Source organism: Molothrus aeneus, chromosome 21, assembly GCF_037042795.1.
Source record: "Molothrus aeneus isolate 106 chromosome 21, BPBGC_Maene_1.0, whole genome shotgun sequence".
NCBI lineage: Eukaryota > Metazoa > Chordata > Aves > Passeriformes > Icteridae > Molothrus > Molothrus aeneus.
In genome coordinates this window covers 2,562,362-2,585,657 of record NC_089666.1, presented here as the reverse complement: position 1 = coordinate 2,585,657, position 23,296 = coordinate 2,562,362, and the positions used below count along the sequence as shown (strand labels likewise).

At 47.6% G+C, this 23,296-nt stretch overlaps 1 protein-coding gene across 5 annotated transcripts in view; it reads left to right on the top strand.

The window, feature by feature from the left end:
* EIF4G3 (eukaryotic translation initiation factor 4 gamma 3) overlaps positions 1–23,296 on the top strand; it is a 147,377-nt gene that overhangs the window by 28,147 nt on the left and 95,934 nt on the right. For 3 of the 5 annotated variants that reach the window (XM_066563784.1, XM_066563781.1, XM_066563780.1), the window contains exons 2-3: positions 13,734–13,809; positions 21,488–21,631. The gene's annotated coding sequence lies outside the window, so the exon portion shown is untranslated. The remainder of the gene's footprint in view (positions 1–13,733; positions 13,810–21,487; positions 21,632–23,296) is intronic. The other 2 variants (XM_066563783.1, XM_066563785.1) reach the window with 2 other exon arrangements.

Here is a 23,296-nt window from a genome sequence, read left to right as displayed (position 1 = left end):
ATGATGTGGAATTGCAGCCTGATCCCTGCATAAACTTTTCTTCCCTGGGAATTGTCCCTTCCAAACCCCCTCCTGTGTTTCAGTCATCACTTGGGTCATCCTGCACTGCTGTTTGGTCAGGGGCTGTGGAGGGACACATCCCAAATATCCATGGCAGCTTGGCTTCTGACTGTAGCATTCAGCTGATGGTTTTAAACAATACTGGGGCATTTGCAGGGGTGGAGCTGCAGGATTTGGACCCATTCCACAGAATGGGATGGGGTTGTGTGCACTGCTGGACACGGCTCCAGATGGAAGGGTGCCCTTCCCAAAGTGTCTTTCCAGAGGAGGCAAGAGCTGACACGGTCAAGGTGATATGTAAAACATCTGAAAGCTCCAGTGTTAATGGCACTGAAATGAACTGCTCATTAAAGAATTAGAAGACTTCAAATCAGGTGCTAGCATAGAGACCAATCTCAGTGCTGAAGGGAAGCAGTGGGAAATCTGTACTCAGATAAAGTGTTGCTTTCCCCATGTCCTTATTTGTTCTTTGGTAAATGCATGACAAGTTTTGTGTCCTGTCCTGAGGCCTGAATTGCCTTGAGGCTCAAGTGGTCCTTGTGGTGTCTGGCTTGGTTCTTGCTCATTTGCTCTGCACCGCTTCCCTTCACCTAGACAGACCCCATCCCTCAGGAAGAAGCCACATCCCACCAAGATTCACCTCCCTGCCATTTCACATGAAGGACTAAAATAATCCTGGAGAATCACAGGGCTCCTTGTGACTCCAGCTGCTGTGAACATGCCCATTGCTTTCCTTCCTTTCTCATCGATTCAGAATCTACTTTGGCCCTCAGGGCAGTCTCCTGGCTCCAACAGGACTGTAGTGGAGGTGTGGAAACACAGGAGAAGGGAAGAGCTGGCGTGTAGGAAGAGCCTGGTGTGTAGCCATGCCCGGTCCCTCCATTGGAATGCAAAGCAGGCAAAGCCACAGAGCAGGACAGGGAGCTCTGCATGGCTGAGAAAGGCACCAGCCTCTGGTTCACAGGGTGGGTTTGGGCATCTTCTGGGGGTGCTTTCATGGATGTGGTTTCATGTTGGGATTAGAGATGTCCCTCTGAGTGCAGTGGGAAGGGCGGATCTGCCTTTGCTGACTGGGCTGTCTGCACCCTGGTCTCAGATGTGATGATCATGTGAGCCTTTGGTGATTTAAATCAGCTCACAGAATCCATGGAAAACTTCACCCAGCCAAGGAAAAAAAATAGTTTTCTCTTGAATCACCAGGCTGAGCTGGTTCACCAAGGAATCTTGTGATCTTTAGTCCTTTCTGAGGAACTTTCCTTGCTGAGGGAGCTGGCAGAAGCTGTGGGTGCCAGTGTTTGGCAGTGAGGTAGGTTTAGGATCCCATGGGAGCTGACCTGTGGCAGGGGCAAGGGAAGCACTGTGCCCTCTTGGTTTCCTTCCCTTTTCCCAGGGACACTGGGGCTACCCCATAACCTGGAATTATTCCCCCTCGCTCCTCTAATTAACAGTGCTCCAGGAGGTTTCGAAACAATGCTCTGTGGAGGGTGCAAGGGAAGATCAGCTTTTAGCCCTACAGCTTGCAGCACCTTTGAAGTCTCTGTTTCTTTCCCTACCTGGCCACCCAGGTATGGATGGATGGAGGAATTGCAGGATGGAGGACTTGTGCTTTTTCCCACCTTTTTCTGGTTCTGATCCTGTCTCCTGTGTTTTGAAAGCATGGGATGTGCAATGTAAGAACCATATAAAATAGTAACAGACACTGACTTCAGTCACTTGCACAATAAATTGTTGTTGTTGTTAGAATTAATATTATTTATTACATTCATTTTACTTGAGTAGACAGATGAGATTTTTTTGAGTTGGAAGGGCAGCAGGGTGAGGTGGTGTTGTAGAGATAGGCAGCCTGTTGGCTGACACCAGAAGGGATTTTATTTTTGTCAGGGCCACAAAATAAGTATTTCAGTGGCAGGGGAGCTTCAGAGCTTTGTCTCATTTCAGGGAATAGCAGGGGTGCAATCGTTGCATAAAAATCTTCTAATTAAAAGAAGCAGCTGAGCTATTTAGGCTTGTGAACTGCCACTAAACTACTAATTATTTTGGGATGTGAGAAGGTCTGGAAAAGCTTCTTCATCAGGAATCATGAAGGTTTCTCCTGTTTAAATCAAGTTCATGGGTTATATAGAAGCCCAGAATAGTTTGGGCTGGGAGGGACCTTAAATCTCATCCAGTGCCATCCCCTGCCACAGGCAGGGACACCTTCCACTGTCCCAGGTTGCTCCAAGCCCTGTCTGGAGCAGCTGAGCCAAGAACTGCTGCCCCCCCAGCATTTTCTATAGGAGACCTCCTGCCTTTGTGAGAATGTGCAGATGTTTGAGTCGTCTCAGAGCACAGAAAGTGATTCAGCAGCTGCTGCCAACTATGAGAATAATTTTAGAAGCAATGTCACTGTCTCTGGTCAGCTGAAAGCCTGCTACTTACTCAGTTTGGATGATTTTAACATTTATATCTGTATTTGCAGCCTTCAGATTGTTCATTGCTAGTGTGGTCAGGTCTGGGGGGATGCACAGCCCCTGGGGGACGGTGCACCAAGGATGGCTTGGTGGCTCTTCTGTAATTGGGAAGGACAAAACTAAAAGCTGTTTGTTATTACCTTTATCTTACTGAGGTCTTTTTATCCCTTGTGCTTCCAGATGAGTGAGCTGCTGCTTTTGGAGTGGGTTGTGCTCCTAGAAGAGATGCACTTGGGTGTGGGGAACAGCATCTTCAAAAACCCCCTTGAGGCCTCGAGTCAGAGCAGTGCTTGGGTAGATTCATGGTTATGGTACAGCACAGCACTGCCTCAGCTCCCTCCTGAGGGTGTGTACCTGCTCCTCCTTCTCCAGCCCCATCGAACCTCCATCCTCTGATTAAATCCTTTGCCTGCTTTATGTGCCTGTGAATCACCTGTAAAGGTGCATTTACACATTGTAGGATCCTTACAAACACACTCTGACTGCTCTGACTCTGTGTTTTGATCACTTGGTACTTGTTTTAAGAAGTAAAGAAATGATATCTTGGTGTAGACCTTAAAATGGCAAACAAAAATCCAGGTTTGCCTTTAATATATGGATGTAAAAAGAACCAGCACCAAAATCCTTAACTCCCATGCCTTGGCTCTCTCCTTGGGCAGAAAGCAAAGCAAAGCTTCATCATTGCTGAGAGCAGCACAGCTGCAGCAGAGATCCAGAGTCATTTCATGGAATTTGAGGAGGTATTTAGCCCTGTATCACATAGCATGAGCCCAGCTTCCTGGCATTGCCCTGCCTGGGACTTTAGGGCTGTTTTTGGGGCCAGGCTGTTCTGAGCTGGCTGGGTGGGCATGCTGCTGCTGTAACACAGCTCTGCTTCCAATTTATTGGGTGCATTTTGGAGTTCAGGCCTCATCTGGAATATCTCCATGGGATGTTGGCCCACCATAGTCCTCAGTAACTTAGAGAGGACTCTCCAGAATTCAGCTGGAGTCTCCAGAGCTCACCTTGTTGAGTCTTTATCCCTCACCTTAATATTTTGGGCTCTTTATAAGGTGCCTGTCCTGGGGTTGTGGCTAGAGATCTGGGAGGAATCACTCAGAGCAGCAGGGTCTGTTGGAAGACAAATAGGGCTGCTCCAGGCTCCTGAGCATTGCCTGTTTTCTGCAGCCTAATGGGAGTTTCAATTAGCATGGACAAGTACAATCATAAATTATCCTCCTAAAATTAATGGAATTTTAAGGCTTCATTGGCACATTCCCTGTGATGCCGTTGCCTCTCTGTGGCAATGCCATGATTTCCAGCTGAAGGGAGCTGATGGGATGTATTGACTTTTTCATTTCTTAGAAGAGTCCATATATTTTGAGAATAAAATGTGAATTGAAAGGTATGGAAGTGGCTGGTGTTTCATGGAGGAAAGAGGACAAGTCAGCTGGTGAGAAGTTGTAGCTGAGCAAGAGATGCTCTCCTGGCAGGTCCTTCACCTTATTACCTGGGCACAACCCATGGAGCCTCCGTGGCTTTATTTTGGTAATTACTAATAGTTGATAGCTGGGTTGAAACGTGGATTTAACCTTATTCAGGCTGTGCTGTGAACACTTCTGGGAGCATTGAAAATACACCTCAAAGTTCAGAGTTACAGAAATATTCCATGTGTCACCTCCAGACCCGTCCCCCACCCAACACCCCTCCTCAAGGAGAATCCCAGCAGGATTAGCAGGATTTAGACACAGTTTCTTCCACCCCAAACAACCTCTGCAGGTCTCAGCTGAAAATAGCCACTTTGCCTCCATGCTGAGGTTGCCCTGGAGGGAGACAGAGACGAACTAACAAAATCAGGTTGCCCTTAGAAACGCATTTGTATCGGGCAGGAGAATTGATTGGGGTTTGTGCTGCTGGCTCGAGGGTGGGTCCTGCCAGCCCCGGGGTGAGGCGAGGTCTGGGGTGATTTAGTGCGGGTGAGCTGTCTCACTGCTGGGTAATTTAGAGATGCAAAACTGAGCCTGGAAGTAATGAGCTCTGGCTAATTAGGTGCTTGTCTGCAGGTGGAACTATTGCAGCTGGTGCTCCCAATATTGCTGGTTTGTGTTTGAAAGCATCATGGAATCAGTGGGATGCTGGGAATACAGATAATTTGCAACAAAGGGATTTTTTTTCTGTTACCTTCCCCCTAGCCCCCAGCTTTCCTTTGGCATTCCCATTTGGCTTGACTGTGAGATTATCACACATGAACCAAAGATGGAAGGGAAGGGATGAGGGGAAAGGGGCTTTTTATATAGGACAAAGGGGAATGGCTTCCCACTGCCAGAGGGCAGGGATAGATGGATACTGGGCAGAAACTCTTCCTTGTGAGGGTGGGCAGGCCCTGGCACAGGTGCCCAGAGCAGCTGCGGCTGCTTCATCCCTGGAAGTGTCCAAGGCCAGGCTGGACGGGGCTTGGAAGTGACCTGGGGTAGTGGGAGGTGTCCATGCCCATGGCAGGGGTGGGGCTGGATGAGCTGTGAGGACCCTCAGAACCCAAACCAGTCTGGGATCCTGGGCTGTTTTGTGGAGTGGACATTTAAAGGGATGTGAGTTGGAGGGTTTGGAGACATGCTTGGGCACAAACAGACGTGCACTGTGGCTGTGGCTGCTGCAGTGGCTGCTCAGACAGAAGGGCTGGGGATGTGCCAGGTGGGCTCTGGCCCTGACCTGGACGTGCCAACGCCCACATCCACAGATTCCCGAAATGTGGTGGGATTCCCAGAGGGAGAGGAGCAGGACTCTGAGCAGCAGCAGGATGCTGGGGGCAGGAGAGGGACAGCACGCTGTTCAGTCAGCTTTTGAAGGTCACATTTTCCTTTCAGGCTGCAGTTGTCAGCCCTGGAAAGCTTTTCTGCCAGGCTTTGAGGTTCATGGGGATTTGTGTGCCCCTTCTCTTTGGAAAGCCCTCCTGTTCCCATTCAGCTCCGTTCATTGTGGGACAGACAGCAGGCAAAGGCAGTGTTTTGTGTTATTTGGAAGCTGATGCTGAGGTTAATGATACATAATTAGGTAAAAAGCTCAAGATGTGTTTTGAGGCAAGTTTTGGTATGAGGAGAGCGTTCATTTAGAGCATGGAATTAGCTAGGATAAGCAGGGAAAGCCTCACTGTAACATTTGGATCCAGACAGAGCTTGGGGAGGATGATTTAATGAGGAGCACTTAATGCAGAGGGATGGACAGGATGATAACTTCCAGTTATCATCTCAGAGTTCAGGTGGGGAGCAAGGAACAAGTCCTGCAGTCAGGGATTTTGAACGAGGCAATAAAGGGGTGGTGAAACATCAACAATATTTATGTAAGTGCATTTCTGGTACAAAAGGAGAAGATAAATACCTTATTAAATGTTTTGTTCCAAGTATAAAATAGCCCATAAACAGGAATTTAAAGAGAGTTCAGTGATGCAGTTTAATACACAAAACATGTGAAGGATTAAAGAGGTTGTTTGTACAAACACTTCATTGATCCACTTAAAATTTATATATCTGATAAATGGCAGTTGGGCTGTGAACATTGACTACACATGTGGCACCAAGGAGCTTTATACTGGGCCATTAAATGTTGAAACAAGCTTAATAATGGCTTTTGCCATCGGATCCTTCTGGGGATAAGTGGTTCTGGAAAGTGGCAGACCCTGAAGGTTTGCATTTCTTGACAGGGATGATGTACTGCTCTATTAAAAATCCCGGTACTTTTAAACCATGAACCTCATTTTTGCCACTTTGCAAACACTTTTTATTGCATTCCTTTGTTTTTAAAACATTTGACTTGCCAGAAATAGTCCTTAGATCAGAATTAATTATTGGTGTAAAGCTGCCATGGGCTTTTAAGGAATTCCTCACCTGCAACTCTTAACCGTGACCATATTCCTGAGTGCTCGTGCCAGCAAAAAGTTGTATTTGTTTTTCCCTGGTATAGTAACAAGAAACACCAAACACTGAAACATCAGTGCCCCACTGGAGCTTGACCTGTGGTATAGTCAGGGCTCAGAATTGTGCTTTGTTTTGACATCCCATCACATTGTGCAAGAGCAGTTGCACGCAGCTGAGAAAACGGAAATAAAAGCACTCTTTTCATACCGAGGCCACCTCATTCCTCAAGACTCAGCCAAAAGGCCTGAACCTCTTGTCGGGAATCCACTAGCAAAAAAACCCCTGAGCAGACCAAAAACCCCACCCAAACACATCCTAAAGTAAAACATGATCTCTGCAAGGAAGGGAGATGGCATATGTCATTGGATGGAAGCAGGGAATGGTTAGGGAGGGTCAGCATTTTATTAGGTGGGGTCTTCAAATGTTTTCCAAAGTCCTTGAGTTATGTTGGTCTTGATTTTTATAGTATTAATTATCTCTCATCTGTTACGAGCAGGAGCAGCTCAGCTGTGAAGGGTCAGGGTGCTCGAGTCCTGTAAGAGCTGAAAACGTGGAGGTGACAGGGAGGGGGAAATCAGCGTGGGCCTCTATAATAAGGGGCTGGATTCTGCAGATACACGGGAGGATTGAATTATGGTCACCCGGGCAACATCAATCCTGCCTTTCCCTAAGTTTGGAGTTACTTGAATTTTATTTTTCCTTGGAAGAAGTCAGTTTGGTTGTCACATTTCAGCATGGAGAGATGATGACGCTGTTTTGATGTTATATATTTTAATTTTTCCCAGGTACTGTGTCACTTGGTGGAGTTTGCTTTGGGATTTTGTTGTTGTTTTGTCTTCTAAAGGCTGTAGTTTGCTTTGCCAGCATTCCTTCCTCAGGCTTCTGAAACGTGATCTGTCAAAAGAGGGATTGATTTTGAAGGGAAAATTGATTGCTGAAGTAGTTGCTAAGTAAAGGAGTTTGTGGTGCTACATTTGGGAGTAGCAAGATAAAAGCTGAGGGAAAACAAGCTGCAAAATTTCCTGCTGAGGAGTTTGTGCTGAGATTTAATTCTTCTGATAGGGAGCACTGATGCTTTCTGAGCTCCTCACTCATTGCCGTGCAGCTTTCCAAACCACTCTGTGCTGTGGGGGAGTTCATCTTTCTCCCTTACCCTTTCCTTGACAAGCTTGGCTTGATTATTATCCCCTATCAACTTGCTAAGAGGAGCACGATGCTGCCTCCCATCCCTGCTCCTCGTGGCACAGCCCGGAGGTCGGGGAAGCAGCGATGGCAGCGGGGCTGCAGCGCTCGGGTACCGAACCCACGGAGCTCCTCCCGCGCTGCCTCTTTAAGAGCTCGGGCTCTGCCTGCGTGGGGATGGGCAGGGAGAGCTCCGGAGCCAGCCCGGCGTGGCACGGAGGGGACGAGGCTGTGAGGGGACGAGGCTGTGAGGGGACGTGGCTGTGAGGGGACGTGGCTGTGAGGGGACGTGGCTGTGAGGGGACGTGGCTGTGAGGGGACGAGGCTGTGAGGGGACGAGGCTGTGAGGGGACGAGGCTGTGAGGGGACGAGGCTGTGAGGGGACGAGGCTGTGAGGGGACGAGGCTGTGAGGGGACGTAGCCATGGGCTTCGCTGATGGATGCGGGGAGAGGACGCTGCGCTGAGCCAGCTCACTGCCAGAGCTCTCTGGGATCTCACTGCCAGGGCTCTCCAGGATCTCACTGCCAGAGCTCCCTGGATCTCACTGACAGAGCTCCCCGGGATCTCACTGTCAGAGCTCCCTGGATCTCACGGCCAGAGCTCCCTGGATCTCACGGCCAGAGCTCTCTGGGATCTCACTGCCAGAGCTCTCTGGGATCTCACTGACAGGGCTCTCCAGGATCTCACTGTCAGAGCTCCCTGGATCTCACTGACAGAGCTCCCCGGGATCTCCCTGCCAGGGCTCTCCAGGATCTCACTGACAGAGCTCTCCGGGATCTCACTGTCAGAGCTCCCTGGATCTCACTGCCAGGGCTCTCCAGGATCCCACTGACAGAGCTCTCCGGGATCTCACTGTCAGAGCTCCCTGGATCTCACTGTCAGAGCTCCCTGGATCTCACGGCCAGAGCTCTCTGGGATCTCACTGTCAGAGCTCCCTGGATCTCACTGCCAGAGCTCCCTGGATCTCACTGTCAAAGCTCTCCGGGATCTCACTGCCAGGGCTCTCCAGGATCTCACTGACAGAGCTCTCCGGGATCTCACTGCCAGAGCTCCCTGGATCTCACTGCCAGAGCTCCCTGGATCTCACTGCCAGAGCTCCCTGGATCTCACTGTCAGAGCTCCCTGGTTCTCACTGCCAGAGCTCCCTGGTTCTCACTGTCAGAGCTCCCTGGATCTCACTGTCAGAGCTCCCTGGTTCTCACTGCCAGAGCTCTCTGGGATCTCACTGCCAGAGCTCCCTGGATCTCCCTGACCGCTCTCTGGGATCTCCCTGCTGGAGCTCCCTGCCAGGTAGGACTAAGCATGCCGTACAAAAGTCTTGGCCCTGCAAGTGGAGGATGGTGGAGTTGGGAAGGATGGGGTGATGCCAGGGAAGTTCCAGCTGCTGTGACTGGCAGAGCTTTTCCCTTTGAACCTTTTCAGAGCCTTGTGTTACCCAGCTGGCTCAGTGAAGTGTTGCTGCTGTTGGGATGTTCACCTCCTGCATTTTAATTGTATGGTGAATAGAGAAGAGGCTGCAGAGGAGAAGCACACTCCTGGAAGGCTCCCTGCTGTCACATCCATGCATGCTTGGGTTTTATAGATTCCTTGCTCCAAAAAGCTGAAAAAAATGCTCAGATTCTTTGTGGTTTCTTGCCCTTCTGTAATCTTGCTTGACAGTTTTTCCTTGGGATTTTTAATGCACAGTTTCAGTACAAGTGGGGATACGTGTGGGGATTACATAACCCTGGGGAAGTCAGTGGGAGACTGGCTCCATTTCTGGGCAGGGATGAAAATCAGGAGTTCTGGAATGGTTTGGTGTAAGGTGTTTGCACAGGTGCCTGTGAGTACCGTGGGTGTTTCTATTCCTGGGCAGAGATGCTTCCTCAGAGCTGTGAGCTGGAAGGGGAGGAGAGGTCAGGGGTGCTTGGGGTAAAATGGTTGCTAGTTGCTGAAATGAGCTTAGGTGAACAGCACCATTCGAGGGAAAATTAATCCATTTTGGGAGAAAATGGAATAATGTTCTCTCTGTCTTCCTGCAATCTCAGTGGAGCAGAGAAAGCTGTACAAATTCCTGCTGGAAGGGCTGGTTTTGGTGTGTGTTTCCAGGTCTGGAACAGCACACAGAAATCTCGCAGAATCGCAGTTCTGTAGTATGATTGGAGCAAGCAGAGAAATGTGATAGAAGGAGGAGATTTCTGCAAGGAATTCCTGCTGACTGTCATTTCACTCAGCATTTGGCAGTGTCACTGATTGCTCCAGCAGCTCCAGGCTGAATTTTTTTCCTTAATCACTTTACAGAGAAGTCACATATTCCCCTCTCCTCAGAGTGTGGCCGTGGCTGTCTAATTAACAGAGATCCTCCTCTTTTTAGGGAGATTTTTGGTTTCCAGAATAATTCTGTGTGGTTTCCAGCCGGCATTCCTTCTCCTACAGGGTATACAATAGCTCCTGAAATTCCCCAGCTTGTAATCACTGCTGCAGCCAGATGGGAACTAGGTGGAACACCCATTGCATCTGTGCCTGCATTTATGAATCTGCCAGAAGGATCTCACTTAGGTGAGCTTTTAGATACATATTTCATGAGTTAATGAGCCCTGGGCAGCGATGAGGAGGATCCAGTGCTGGTACTGGCAGGGTTGCCAGCCCTCTCCCAGATCCTGGAGTGATGCTGATGGAGCAGGGGGAGCTCTGAGGAGTCGTTCAGCCTGACACGAGCAGAGCAGAGGCTGCAGCTCCACTTCACCAGCTGATGGTGCTTTAAGAGGTTCTTGGATTTAGCAGGGTCTCTTTGCTCCTGCTTTTCTGCTTCATTGCTCTCCTTGTCTTTTCTCCCTGTGGAAGGAGCTGTGAAAACTGTGTGAGGTTTGGATTTTCTTTGCTTTTCCTCTACTCCCTCTCCCTTCCCACCCTCCTGGATGATTTTGGAGCAGAGTTGCCCAAATCAGTGATGTGGGTGGCAGGATATAGGGGAGGAGGAGGGGGAGGAAGAGGGAGGGCACAGGATGCTCCTGAATTGGATCTCAGCACAGCAGGGTAGTAACACAAGAGAGCTGCCTGAATTACTCAGGGCTGTTCCTGGTGCTCCTGGCTGTGGTGAATCCAGCACTGCACTGGGGCTGGGCTGGCTGGACTCTCACTCCTGCACTCACCTGGCTGTGCTGGGGCAGCCTGAGGGCAGCAATCCCAAGGCTTGTGCTGCATTTTGGGATGTGCAGCCCCAGTGGCACCAAAATCTGTGTGTGAGAGCAGATGGCTGAGTGCCCTGGGGTGCTGGGGGTGTGGGTGTGGGTGTGCATGTGGATGGAATGATGCTGCTGGATGAGGTTCTGCTTCCACCTGCCTGCCCTGACCCGTTCACCTCCCTTGGTGGAGTATCCATGCTGTCACTTAACCCTTTCCTGAAGAGCCTCATCAGCACAAGTTGTGATGAACTTTGCTGTCACCCTGGCTCGCTTCTCCCCCAGTAACAGCAGCTGTGATCCCAGGACAGGCTCCTTTGGCAGGTGGAGGGAGAGGGAAGGTGGTGATTTCCACTGGGGAGCAGGAACAAGCTCCAAGGGGCTTGGTGGGAATCAAGAGCCTTTCCACTTGCCCAGCTCCTTTCAGGGAAGCTGGAATCTCTCCACTGGTCCAGCTCCTCTCAGGGAAGCAGGAGCCTTTCCACTTGCCCAACTTCTTGCAGAGAGTCATTCTGTGGATGCCACAGGTTAGATGCTGGAAATAATCACTTTCTCTAACCATTATTTCATTAAGGCTTACTGGAATTGGAGGCATTTTGTTCCTATCAGTCTTGTGTCCAAGTCAAATCCTTTTGCAAAAAGGGCTTAAAAGGTTTCTTGTGGATCTGATGGGACTCATCCCTTCCTAGGAGTGATCTTAAACAGTGACTCCAAACTCTGCAAATCCATCTAAACTGCTCCTTCCTTCAGGCAGCTCTTCCTGGGTGCAAAAAGAGCGGTTGCTCTGCTCAAAGGAGATTATTTCCTCCTGACTTATATAAGTTCTAAAATAAGAAAATAAATCCCAACCTTGTCAGGGATGAAACCGTTTTTCCAAACTCAGGAATGATCCCTTTTGAAGCAGAGGTTGCTTCCATGAATTGTCAGGAGTGCCTGGAGAAGGGAAATCTCAGCTGTGACACAAGGGGAGCAGCTCCATCCCAGGCCTTGGGCTGTCATCCCTGTCATAGGGATGTTCTGGGGAGAGGGACTGGTGCTACAGCAGGAAATTTGAGTTTTCATTCCATCTTCCAGTGTGTTTTAATCCTTCTGTCCCAGATTTTGGGTATTTTGTTGTTATTTTCCAAAACTTGGAGGTGAAGGACCCTTGGCATGAAGGCTGGGAGTGACTTTGTTGAAATCTGTGACAAATCTTACTGTTGTTTGCCTGGGTCAGGGTTTTAAATCCCATTTGGTTGTTTAAAACCTCTCTGTTTATCAAATGACACCACTTGGGCCTGAGCTGGCAGATGAGCTAAGTGCAGATGAGCTTTAGACCCTGCTCATGAATTCTTGCCATCGTTAAAAAAGGCAAAAAGAGCTGTGGGGTGAATGAGCAGCAGCCTGGGCACCAGAGGGACCAGATGCTGTTCTGGTTCTCCTGCCCTGGAGGTGGCCCTGGGCTGTCCCCTGTCCCCTGTCCCCTGCCACAGTGGCAGCCCAGGGCCTCCCTGCAGAGGTGTTGCCAAGGTCAGGGCTGGGCTCTTCCCAGCATAATCCCATCAAGCAGCTTTTTATTGTGTTTGGTGCTCAAACATTGAATCTAGAACAAAACTGAGAAGCTTTAGAGCAACTTCTGAGCCTGTTTGGTGAGGAGGAGCTTTTTAATGACGAGTTCAGAGCCAGAGCAGAGCGAGGCTGTAAATTTAACTCTGTCTGTGTGTGTGTCTGGTGCTGTAAATTTGCCTCAGTGCTGCTGGAGGAGGAGCTGATCCAGCTGGGACCTGCTATGGGCAGTGGGCAGGGGCAGAGCAGGTTGTGTCTGAGCAGTCCCTACTTCAGCCTTAACATTTGGTCCATTTTAAGGGGAATAGTTGGGATTGTGGAGCTTGGGGTGGCTGTTAAGTTGTGTCAGCACTGGCAGGGTCTGTCCTGTCACTGTGGTGTTGGTCCCTGCAAAGCTTTGGGCAGCAGCTTTAATCTGGGGATCAAACTTGGGCTGCAAAGAGTCTCTTGAAATCTTGACCTAAACTCAGAATTTAACTTAGCAATGTGTTTTTCCATGTTAGAATAAAACTAAGAAGTGTTTTAATGACTCTATTTTCTTTTTAAGTATGTTAACATGTGGGGTCTGTGTCCTTCCATATGTACAAGAACCTCAGTCAATCCAGCTGTTCTCATTTCCCATGAAATTTCCGTGTGTAAAATACAAACAGCAAAAAGGTGAAATCGATTATGGCATTTAGGAAAACTTTTCAGCAAGTGCCTTTTCCATGACAGTGGGCATTGGGTATTGTCTGGATCTGTGTGAGGCCACAAGGTGTTACCCAAGTCAGGCTTTTTTATTCTTTTGGATCCCTGCCTCCCCCTGTTTTATTCGATAAATAAACCAGATTTTGTTGTGGCTTTTTTTGTGCATAGGTTTTTCCCCCTTTTTTTCCCCCCTTAGATTTCCACAATGCCTTTACAATTAAGAAAACTCTTGCAATTTGCCTTTAAGTCACTCTGCAGCAGCTCCTGGAAACCTCCCATCCCTTTGCCTGCCCTTTCTTTTGGTGGGTGGATGAGGAAAGGAGTCACTGGGTGAAGAGAGGCAAACAAGGAAACAATTCCAGCAGGATTGCTGCGTGCTTGGCAGAACAGGAGCTGCCATTGTCCACAGTGCCCTGCTGATCTGCAGGGTTTGCCTCTGAATGCTCAGGCCTTGTGCTCCGGGGCTTTTTCCCTTTCAAACACAAGCAGAGCTGGGGGAGGACGCTCTGGACAGGCCCAAGGTTTCGTGGATTATTCGAATTTGCCCCAAGGTTTTGTGGATTATTGGAGTTTGCCCCAAGGTTTTGTGGATTGTTGGAGTTTGCCTTGGTTCCCTCGTTGCCAGGGTGGGACAGCTGCCTCTGGAGCCCGGGAGATCCCGAGGGACTGGAGCTGCCAGGCTGTGCTTCCAGGGTGGGGTGTCCCTGGAGGGCTCCCCTGCCTTCCACGCTGCTTTCCTTGACTGGCTGTGTTGCAGAATCCCCCGAGGTCCTGTCCAGCAGCCCCTGGAGGATCGGATCTTCACTCCGACCGTCTCGGCTGTGTACAGCACTGTGAGTACCCACGGGGCTGGGGCAGGGTGGGCTCAGGGTGGGCACAAGCCCAGCACAGCAGAGAAAATGCAGCTTCCTTTGCCCCTGAAATAAATGATGCTCAAAAGGACTCTTTTGGTGGCATGTGAGTAGGGAAAGAAGGGGGGACTTGTGGCTCTGCACAGCTCCCTGACAGGAGAGTGCAGCCAGGGGGAAGTCGGGCTCTGCTCCCAGGGAACAAGGACAGGACAAGGGGACACGGCCTCAAGTTGTGCCATGTGAACCTCTCACACTGGATGTTGGGAAATCTCTTTGCTGAAAGCGTGGTCAGACATTGGCCCAGGCTGCCCAGAGCAGTGCTGGAGTCACATCCCTCAAAGTGTTCAAAAGATGGGTGGGCATTGGGATATTGGGGGAACATTGGGTTTGATCTTGGAGGGCTTTTCCAGCCTTAATAAATCTATGATTTTATGAAGAACCTTTTTAGTTGCATAGGAGCAAGAAAGGGAGAAATCTTTGAAAGACCTGTGGGTCCATTGCTATTTTTAAGTGTCCAGTTTTATTCAGTATATTGGAGAGTGGCACTGGAATGACAGTGTTTTGGCCATATTTTCACTTGGGTGACTCCATCTCTTTCCTGTCCCATGCATCTCACAGTCTGATTTTTTTGTGTACTAGTGGCTTCACATTTCTAACACCTTCTAATGAGAAAAATAATCAAGAAAGATTTGTTTCCACGTGAAAAATTCCATTGCACAGAGGAAGAAATATTTTGATAGTAAATAGAATATTTGGGATAGGTGCCTTTGGCTCGCTGTCCTAGATGATTGCTAATGTATAATATTGATTATTGTAGAAATTTAGCTTAGAAACAGTGATGTTTGTTTGTGAACATGATAGTCTTTTCCTTTTATCTATTTCTTTTTTTTTCCAATGGCAATAGCTGGAAGCCCAGGGTTATTTATAAGCTTTGCTAAATCAGCACAGCCCTGGGAAAGTCATATTTTGCTTTTCTGGTTGGGATAGTGCAAATATTTTTAATGCCAAAAAACCCTGCTTTTAAGCTGCTCTTTTAATTATTTGGAAAACAGGAAGAAAAGCTGTAGATGGGATAAATTCACTACATTTTATGCAGAAACATAAGCTGCTTATAGAAAAACATAAGCTGCTGTGCAAGGTTTTCTCCTTCTCTGTTTGCAGGGGTGACTGGGGATGGGGTTCTTGGTTCTGGCTCCCTGGGGACACCTGGGGCTGGAACATCCCTTGCCCAGAGCAGCTGGGGCTGCCCCTGGATCCCTGGCAGTGCCCAAGGCCAGGCTGGGCAGGGTTTGGAGCAGCCTGGGACAGTGGGAGGTGTCCCTGCCATGGCAGGGGTGGAGCAGGATGAGGAGGATTCACATCCCTCATCCCTCCCAACCCAAACCATTCCATGATGGTTCAATGGTAATGATGATATTTAGCCCTTCCTTTTTTTGGGTTGTAGGGGAGTTTTGTGGTGCCTCCTCTGCTGGGGCTCTTGGGGCAGGATTAAGGGTAAAAGTGCTGCCATTGGAAATGCAGAGCTCAGGTGGCCGTAGGGGCAGAAGGACTCAGGGGTGGCCTTGGATTCCCCTCCAGGGGAGTTGGAATGGCTGGGGCACAGCTGACAAGGGGTGAAGGTTTGAGGTGTTGACAGCAGTGAATCCACAAACCCCAGCTGCAGGCTTTGGGCAGCCTCTGCTCTCAATACCTGATACAGAAATGTTTGTGTGCAGAAAAGCAAAACCAGAGGAACAAATTCTGAAGAATCCTTCCCTGGGAGGGTGCCCAGAGCAGCTGGGGCTGCCCCTGGATCCCTGGCAGTGCCCAAGGCCAGGCTGGACAGGGCTGGGAGCAGCCTGGGACAGTGGAAGGGATCCCTGCCATGGAACAAGATGAGCTTTTAAGGTCCCTTCCAGCCCAAACCATTCTGTGAACATAAATGTACAAACACTTCTAATAAATAATTCAGTTTGTATTATCTTTTATATACCCCATACAACACTTAAAAAAACACTTTAAAAATATCTGAAGTCCTTTAAAGAAGGTTATTTTTTTCGTTTCTTTCCTCCCAAGATATAATGCAGATGCCTGTGGGGAAAATATGACTGTAAAAATTTAAATTAATGTAAAATAGAAAAGTAACTGTGAAGAATGACCTAAAATAGCTTTTCAGTGTGGAAAAATATCACTCCTTGCTATGTTACAGGAATAGAAGACAGGGCTGGAAATATCTCAGTTCCAGGATCTAAGAATGCAAAAGTTTGAGAAAAAATTTCATGTTTTGGGGAAAGGAGAGAAATTTCTCGGCTGGGTTCTTTTCAGGCTTCCATTTGAAGCCCCAGGCAGATTTCAGATTCAGAGGGAGTCCAGGGAAAAATGAATTGGGATGGAAAAAACACAGGATGGGAGTGCCCTGACAAATTCATTCATGAAGGGTCTCAGTGGTTTGTTACACAAGGAGCAGCACCGTGTGTTTGAGGCCTGGGTTTGCATTAAACAGACATTTTGAAGAGCACTGTGAGATCACAGAATCTTGAAAGTTGGAAAAAGCCTCCAAAATCTTCAACCTTCACGTGCATCCTCAGTACCCAGGGGCTGCTTTTTCCCATCAGTGTTTTATTTGCTGGCACATCCTCTGTGGGATTCCACGTGGATTATGGATCATCACTCCCAGAGATGTGTTTGTCCAGAGCATGGCTGGTGTGGGAAGAGTTTTGGGGTCCAGAAGCACCACGTGCTGACTCCGAGCTGCCCCCGTGTCGTTCCCCTACATCGTGCGTGGGCTGGGAGCAGAAATCCCTTGAGATATGGGCAACCCACAGATGAGCCCCCAGTTTTTAGTTAGATAAAGAGAAAAAATAATTCATTTCTCCTTTCTATGCCTTTCCACGTGCATTATGAGGATCTTGGTTGCACATTCCAGAGCTCTTTTTTTCCCCCCACAGCTACAAAAATGGGAATGGAAAATCATGTGGCTTCCAGTATGAGCCCCAATAATAAAACTAAATCTGAGGAACAACTTTTCCTGTAGGACAGAGGCAGGAGGTGAGGAAGAGGCCAAGTGGGATGAAGTTTGTCTGAGAACTTGGAGATGCTCAAAATTCACAACAAGGCTTTGGTAGAACCTCTTTATCAAGGAAATCATACTGGTATTAAAACCAAACCCACCTAAATTCATCATAAGTCATCTTTATTTATTTATTGTGACCTGTTATACTGAATGGGTTGTTGGTTTGGGTTTTTTAATAAATAAATCCAGCAGTAAAATTACATGAAAGCAAACGACAGTTGGAAGTAATTATTTCCATGAACTGACCTTGTAATAATTTTCCCTCATCAATAATGGGGAATTCTCTATTGCAGAGCTACTTTAGGACATAAAGGGTTGGGGGTTGTCCTGTAAACTGCTTCTTGCCTGCTGTTTCCAAATCCTCTACACTGCAAGAAATGAGGGTGGTTATTTGTGTGGCCTCTGAAAGATCCAAAACCTGCAGAGTTTAGAAGGGGCATGAGTGAAATTGTTTTTGTTGTAAATTATTTCAAAGAAATATATTCAAGGGAGTTTTTTGAAAAGATGTAGACCTCTAACAGGAAGGGAACTGCACAAAAAGTGAGTGTAAATCCCACCAGGCACCCCTGTCCTGTGCCCAGGGGAATGGGGCTGAATCTGTGGAAAATGAGATTAAAGAGCAGAAGCAGACATTCAGCACAAGGCACAGCTCTGGAATGGGATGAGAAGAATAAGGGTGCTCATGGACATCCTGTCTTTGCACAAATAACTGGTTTTGGCAGGTCATGGTGGAGTTTGTAGCTGCTTTAGTAGCATGTTGTGACTGGAAGTGCTGAAGCCTGGACCAAAACTACTCTGGGATGAATTCTCATGAGCTGAGGAGCAGCACTGAGGCCCTGAGCAGCCTGCTCCAGTGGAAGGTGCCCCTGCCCATGGAATGGGATGAGTTAAAGGTCCCTTCCAACCCAAACCATTCTGTGCTTCTGTGAGTGACCTGTGGATGAGAACTGATTGGGAGTGAGTGTTAACAGCACAAGGTGTGGTTGTGTGGGGAGAAGTCACCTGGGCAGGTGCAGCCTGGAGCAGGGTCCAGCACTCATTAGTTGCTGTCCTCATGTGCCTTTGGAGCAGGTACCACGTCCTGCCAGGGTGCCAGAGAAGGCAGTGGGGCAGTGAGGTGCTGAAGGGCCCTCTTGGCCCAGATTTTCATGGATTAAGGGTTGACTCTCATTGGCTCTTGGGGTGTTTGGTTGTTTCTGTCCTGGGGCGCCCCTTGGTCCCCCCGAGTGTTTCACACCCAGCAGAGGTTCCATGATTTGTGTCCTTTGAAGGGATCTTCCTGCAGTGAAGAGAATCCTGTAGAAAAGGGATTAGGGAGGATCAGCTGCTCCAGCCTCGCTGTGCTCAAAGGAGGGATCTGGGTCAGGAGGCCGAGGCTGTGGGAGGTGCAGGAGGGGAGCTCAGTGCCTCATCCTGCTCCAGCCTAGAATCATGGGATGGTTTGGGTTGGAAAGGTCCTTAAAGCCCATCCAGTGCCACACCTGCCTGGGCAGGGACACCTTCCATTATCCCAGGGTGCTCCAAGCCCTGGGGCAGCCACAAGGAAACCAGGGACTTGGGTGGGGTAAAGAGTAATCCCAAACTTGTATGAGATGCTAAACCCAAAAGGTGTAAAAAAAAAAAGCTCAGAAAGAAAAAAAGAATTCCAGACTGAGTTTTTATTTTGTATTTCATTACCTTTTTCCTTTAAAATATAGGATTAAGGCTTCTGGAAAACTAAAATTAGCTCTTGCTACTCAGGGAAAATAGAAGGTGATGCCCTAGCAAATTAATATGTAATTTTGTACATCCATTTTTAGGAGAACAATTTAACCTATCGATTTCTGTTTCTATAGTCATCTGAGACCATTTAAGAAACAGCAAACCACACCTTGGGCTCTGTGGGGGCAGGTACCCCAGGAGTGATGAGCTTAGACAGTCTCTACCTTTTACCTTTGTTAAAAGTTACTTAACCACACAAATTCAGCAAGTTTGTCTTCCTTTACTATCTGTTCACATTAAAATCAGTGTCTTATAATTCAGTTTATTTGTAAATAATTTGTTGTAGGAAGAGGAAGGTGTGGAAATACCAACATTGCTGTAGCTGCTGAGAAAGGCTCTCTGTGCTTTTCCTTCTGCTGGAACAAACACCAGTCCTTGGTTTGGGTGCACTGAGCTAGACTTGGCTAAACTTAGGAGGTCCTGGAGAATCAGTGGTAGGCTCCTACAGGATACTCTCCAAGTGTGCTGTTGCCAAACTATCAAACTGGTACAATTTTGTAATTGTTCTGCTGCCTTCATTAGGCTTTCAAGCCACTTTCAGTAGGTCCAGACCTGTGTCTGTCATGTGTCTGCTGCACTGCACAAGGGTATCTCATGGACTCATTCAAGCAGCTGCAGTTTTCCTCTCAGTTCAGCTTCCAGATTTCAGATCCAATCACGAGAGCATTTCTTGATGTCTTTCAGTAACCTCCAGCTTAGGTTATTTTCTCCAAGGCAGTGCTGGAGTCACCACCACCCCTGGAAGTGTTCAGGTGTGGGGATGTGGCACTTGGGAACGTGGTTTAGGGGTGGACCTGGCAGTGCTGGATTTATGGTTGAACTAGATTGGATTAGATATTGGAGGGCTTTCCAACCTTGGTGATTCTGGGATTCTATTCCACAATTCTACTTGCAGGTTGTAATTTCTGAGGAGGAGGAGAACTGCTGGGTGCTCACAGTGACCTGGGTTATTGGTAGTGCCTCTGTCCCCATTGTCAAAGCCCTGTGTGGGCTTGGCTGCTGTTGGATCAGAGGATTTTGGATGGCTCCAGCCTTAGCTGGAGCAGTGTTTGCAGTGCTGAGAGCAGGGAGGTGAAAACTGGCAGTGGTTGGAGTCCCACAGCTGTCACAAAATAACCTCTGGTTTCCCCCAAGAAGTGCCATGGGAGGAGAATGTGAGGAGCAGGGGCACAGCCTGCACTGGGGCTGTTGCTGGGAATGATTTCCTTGTGGTTTGGGTTGCCTGTGCTTCCTCCCCCTCCTGGCTGCATTATTTGATATCCATCACAGCCCAGAGTGGCTCCTGAGCACCGAGTGCTGCATGGCTGCCACGACAGCTCTCTCAGGGTTGACACAGGAGTCATGGGACAGACTTTCATTTTCTCAGGGATGGGCTGTGGAAAGTTTTATGGAGCTCTGTGTGAGGCTGGCTCTGATCCAGCCGAGGCTGCGTGCGCACACCTGCCAAGAGAGATCAGCCTGAAAAGGAGATGATTCATCCCTGGCCAAGGGAAGGATCCAGTTGGGGACACAGGATGAGGTTCTGTGCCTGACCCACCCTTTCCTCTGATGAGCACTCGGGGGCTGTAAATCTTCCCTCAGTGAAGGCTCCTGGCCCATTCCCAAGCCCTGGAGCTGTTGTATGTTGTGATTTCCTGGGATTTCGGGGCTGGCGCAGCTGCTGTGGTGGTTTAGGAGCTGGAATGACAGGCGTGGACACTCTGGGTGCAATAAAGTGACTTGGAAAAAGCACTTCAGTGGTGAACTCTCTGACTTCTGCTCTCTTGGAGCTAATACTCCATTAGAAGAGGCAGGAATTTCCTTCTGCCTTCTTTTCCCTGCTGGGGACATTTATGCACACATTGGCCTGTGCAGTGACCTGTGTGGGCTTCAGGTGCCTTCAGCTCAGGCTGGGGGATGTTAGATGGGATATTGGATAAATCCTCCCCTGGCAGGGTGGGCAGGCCCTGGCACAGAGCAGCTGGGGCTGCCCTGGATCCCTGGCAGTGCCCAAGGCCAGGCTGGGCAGGGTTTGGAGCAGCCTGGGACAGTGGGAGCTGACCCTGCCATGGCAGGGGTGGCACTGGATGGATTTCAGGTCCCTTCCAACCCAAACCATTCCATTATTAAGTGGTACTTTTCAGCAAACAAATAAATGAGAAAAGGTCAGTGAGAAGCAAATGCTGAATTTCAGTAGTGTGGGTTTTAACCCAATCTGCCAAAATTTAATTGTGTTGAACAGCTGGAGGTGTCAGCCAATAGTTGTGTGACTCTTTTTTCCCTTTGATTCCTCTTTTTTTTCACTATAGCCACTCTCTAAAATATATTTAAAACAGTTCCATAGCAGAGATAGTAAAGTGGAGCAAATATTTGTGTGCCATGAAAACATTTTTCTAATACTTTGCTTAATGTGTTTTGTTGAGCATTTTTAATAGAAATTGAGAAAGGAGATAAACATATGCAAGATTTGCTTTGCTGTTTGGTTCTTTGCTTGTGGCAAGCCCTGCAGATACCATGGCCTCTCTGCAGTCCTTTATTTTTCCTTTTTGGAGGGGAATATGCAAATTTCCCCCTTACTTTGTTGCTGGTAATGTGTATCCCCTTGCAAAATCCCAATATTTTTTATATGGCTTCTCATGGAGAGATCAGAAGGTCCCAGGCCTGAAGGCAGAGGGATCCCACCCATTTCCACCAGTGACTACTGCTGGTGCTCTGATTTTTTGATCCTTCCACATTTTCCTGAATCACACAAATAGTTAAATAACTTGTGCAGTGTTTCACTTAGATAAATATATATTATTTTGTCTCTCTAGATATGTACAACGGAGTCTCTGCAGACTGATTACTAATGGAATGTTTTACTAACAGTTTATCTCCACACAGGTAACACAAGTAGCAAGACAACCGGGTCCTCCTGCCCCATCCCCTTACACTGCACATGAAATAAATAAGGGACACCCAAATCTTGCTGCAACGCCACCGGGACATGCATCGTCCCCTGGGCTCTCACAGGTAAGACCTGGCGTTGGAGCAGAGCATTCCCAGCCTCCCCTTCCCCTCCTGGGCCATTCTCAGCTTCTCTGCTCAGCAAGGAACTGCCTTGTGATGTCTCTGACCAGTGTAGAAACAAAGTGAATAAAGGGTGTGGCTTGAGCCTTGCAGTGACCTATCAGCAGCACTTAGATTAGCACACCAATACCATCAATTGGTGTTTATAAATTGCATTTCTATTGGTAAATTTATACCAATTTATTTATATTTATACCAATTTATAAATTAAATTTATATTGGTATTTAAATATTTATAAATTAAATTAAATTGGTATTTAATAAATGGTATTTAATAAATAAATACCAATTTATATTGGTATTTAAATGATTAATATATAAATTATTATTTCTAAATGAAATACAAGTTAACAGGCATTACTTGTACTTTCATTTATATTCTGAGTATTTTTTTTTTGTGTAGGCATTAGTTCCTCCTGGAGTCTGTAACAGAAACTAAAAACAAGTTGAAAAATTAAAGAGAATAATCCTGGATGAGGAGGAATGTGTTTTGCTGTTGGATCAGGCAGTTTGGGGCCAGTGGCCAGTGTAGAAGGTGTGGCTTGAACCTTGCAGTGACCTATCAGCAGCACTTAGATTAGCACACCAATACCATCAATTGGTGTTTATAAATTAAATTTATATTGATAAATTTATACCAATTTATTTATATTTATTAAATACCAATATAAATTTATAAATTAAATTTATATTGGTATTTAAATTGGTATTTATAAATTAAATCTAAGTTTACAGGCATTACTTGAATTTTCATTTATATTCTGAATATTTTTTTGTGTAGGCATCAGTTCCTCCTAGAGTCTGTAACAGAAACTAAAAACAACCTGAAAAATTAGAGAGAATAATTGTGGATTAGGAGGAATGTGTTTTGCTGTTGGATCAGGCAGTTTGGGGCATGGCCTGACTTGCAGGTTAAACATCCCAAAAGTGCCCTGTGTCCTGACTTTTGGATTTTGCAAGGGGAAATCAAGATGGTGCAGTTTTGTACAAGATGGTGCAGTTCTGTAATTCTAAGAAATGGGTCAGGAAAACGAGTTGCACAAATGATTTCTCATAAAAGAGATGAGACAAAGGGCTGGTTACAGAAAAGTCCAGAACAGGAGATAAATGGGAGTTATAATAAGAATGGAGAAATAGGGTTTAGTGAGATATGTGGAATAAATTGGTCTCTTTGTAGCCTCTATTAGATAAATATTCTGCAGGGCTGGCTTGAGAGTGGAGAAGCTTATCTGAAAAAGGAGGGGGCAAAAGAGGCAGGTAATGGGCTGAGAAAAATAAGGGAGATAAAAGATACTGGGATGGGGAAAGTGGGATGTGTAAGGAATGAGGTGTGAGCTAGAGGAAAGCCTGGTGTTCCCTCTGCTCTTGAGGGATTTATATCACACAATAACTCGTGTGGATCAAGCAGGAAGGCCTGAGCAGCTCAGCTGTTAAGGAGAGGGGGTTTGTTCTGAGGAGGAGGAGCAGGATGAGAGGCCAAGGGTAGGTTTGGAATGGGGAGGTGATGGGGACAGCCTCAGGTGGATCAGAGCCCCCCTGCCAGCCTCTGAAACATCAAAGTGCAGCTGAGCTCCCAGAGCAGGAGATGCCTGGAAACAGCAGGAAAGG